Raw genomic sequence first — 2344 nt, forward strand, 5'->3', positions numbered from 1 at the left:
CTCACTATGCTCGCCTATTCAAAACGCTGTAGTTAACTCTGCCAACCAGTTTCTTGCTTTGCAGAAAATCACCCAGTCCAGCCCTTTCAATCCTAAAAATATTCTCCCCTGACTTCTCCCTTCTTGTTCTCCCTTATTGCAATGAGCCGAATACACTTGGCTTTATTTGAGAAATAAGTTTTCCTGGTGGTACTTTGGGAGAGTCAGTAGTCAACAATCCTGGAAGTCTCACCGAGATCTACTAAAGATCCCGTTGCTGCTGAGGCCCAAGACCCTCGACTCAGGAGTGGACACACCCCAAAGGCCCCCTGAGCCTCCTGCTCAGGAATCTCACCAACTGCGAGAATAGGTAGGACCTAGGTTGTGTCCAAACTCCTGATTTTTATTTGCTGTTGCTGAGTTTATTTTCAGATATATCCATTTTGTCTCATAGGAATAAGGACTCATCTTAAGAATCCTTTCATTATCTGATTAAATATGAAAATATGAAAATTACTATCAATGATGACAAACTGCCTTGCTATTAACACATCTACTCTGTCTCACCATCTGCCTGTCTCATTTTCTCCTGTGAGTCCACAGAAGGAAACCTAGATGAAGGGACAGGCACAGGCTCTAGAATTTCGTCCTCCAGATCATTTCAGGGATGGATGAGTTCAGGTCTCATTGGATTGATGTACTTTGGACAAACTTTGCTTTGGGCAACCTTTTCAAAAACTTGTAAGAAGTGTTGTCTTATCTTCATTTTGTTTGTTTGTTTGTTTTTATGCCTACAGCATCCGGTATTCCTAGGTGGTCTCCCATCCAGGTACTAACCAGGCCCAACCCTTCTTAGCTTCCGAGATCAGACCAGATCGGGCACATTCAGGGTGGCATGGCCGTAGACTAGTCTTCGTATTCTTAAGAAATGTTTTATTTAGTTTCTTCTGCCAATTGTGGGAAGTTTCCTTGGGCCTCCAATTACTGATGACTGGTTTGTGGACAGACTCTACAAACACAAAGTTGCACAAGAACCACTCCTACCGCCTATCAAAGTTCTTACGAAAACTTCTCACTGTGCTTGTCCCTCTAGGACAACCACCTGTTCCTTTAAAGCTTTGACTTTAGTGCATTTCTAACTGGAGTAATTCCATCATGGTTTTGAAATTGAAATTGCAAGGACCACATTGAGAAATTTTGGACGTAATCATGATTGTCTATTGGAGATATGCATTAGAACAAAAAGAGCAAAAAGCTCAGGAGGGGATCATCTGCCTTGCGTATCTGAAAGAGAGATTACTTTATTTAAAACAGGGAATCTTTTTTTACTTTGCTGTGCTTGTGTCTGTTTTGTGTGCGTGTGTGCATGTGTGTATGAGTGTGACTACACGCGTATATGTGCATGTAAATGAGAGAGTGCTCTTTCCTGCATACATGCCTTTGCTTTCCTTGTGAAGCTCATTCGCTTTTTACACTGATGATTTCGTATTTACAGTCACCTTTCTCACGTAGTCTTTTCTTTCCTCCCCATTTTTAACTTCTATCAGAAAAGTTTGGAGATTAATGGATCCTAATTTTCTGTTTGATATTACAGAATTTCATTTATATTAAAAAGAGGACCCATTTATCAAATAAGAATAATTTAATTTTAGCTTACAAAAACTCTACAGGTTTTTCTCTGATCTTATTACCATGTAAAAAATGGTAGCTTAATATTTTACATAAGGCGAGATTTGGATACAATTTCTCATGATCAAAATTTTTAAGAAATTCAATATCAGTTTTATGAGCCCAATAAATTAGTATTATAACCACAAATTATTAAATGTCAAAAATATTAAATTGTGCTTAGCCCAATTAAATTTTAAATATGAATGTCTTTAAGAGATTAATATTGTGAACCTTGTGAAATCATAAGGGTTTAATGTGTTGGTAAATTTTGTAATTTTTTGGATCTTTAGTTAGCTTTAAGACCTTAAACTAATATTAAATATAATTATAGCTCAGACATTTCTTTTTATTTTTTTATTTTTTAGGTGAGGCAACCCTTGGTTGACCTCACAGATTGCAAAGACTTTGTCAGACAGCTTACAATCCCTTATCTTTTAATTTTTTACACCTACAGCACCTGGTCTTCCTAGGTGGTCTCCCATCCAAGTACTAACCAGGCCCGAACCAGCTTAGTTTCTGAGATCAGACGGGATTGGGCTTGTTGTTCAGGGTAGCATGGCCATAGACAGACATTTCTAAGTAAGAACTAAAAGGACCATTATTGCTTAAGAAACATTATTTTGGATTTCACTTGTTTCTAAACTTTAATACAGAATGCTACAGATTAACAGGACATTTAAACGTCTTGAATGCT

At 37.7% G+C, this 2344-nt stretch overlaps 2 pseudogenes; both read right to left on the reverse strand.

Moving 5' to 3' along the window:
- Positions 1-767: 767 nt before the first annotated feature.
- LOC111738982 lies at positions 768-886 on the reverse strand (annotated as a pseudogene).
- Positions 887-2095: 1209 nt separating this feature from the next.
- Positions 2096-2217, reverse strand: LOC111739015 (annotated as a pseudogene).
- Between the last annotated feature and the right edge of the window lie 127 nt (positions 2218-2344).

Source organism: Pteropus vampyrus, unplaced genomic scaffold, assembly GCF_000151845.1.
Source record: "Pteropus vampyrus isolate Shadow unplaced genomic scaffold, Pvam_2.0 Scaffold45, whole genome shotgun sequence".
Classification (NCBI taxonomy): Eukaryota; Metazoa; Chordata; class Mammalia; order Chiroptera; family Pteropodidae; genus Pteropus; species Pteropus vampyrus.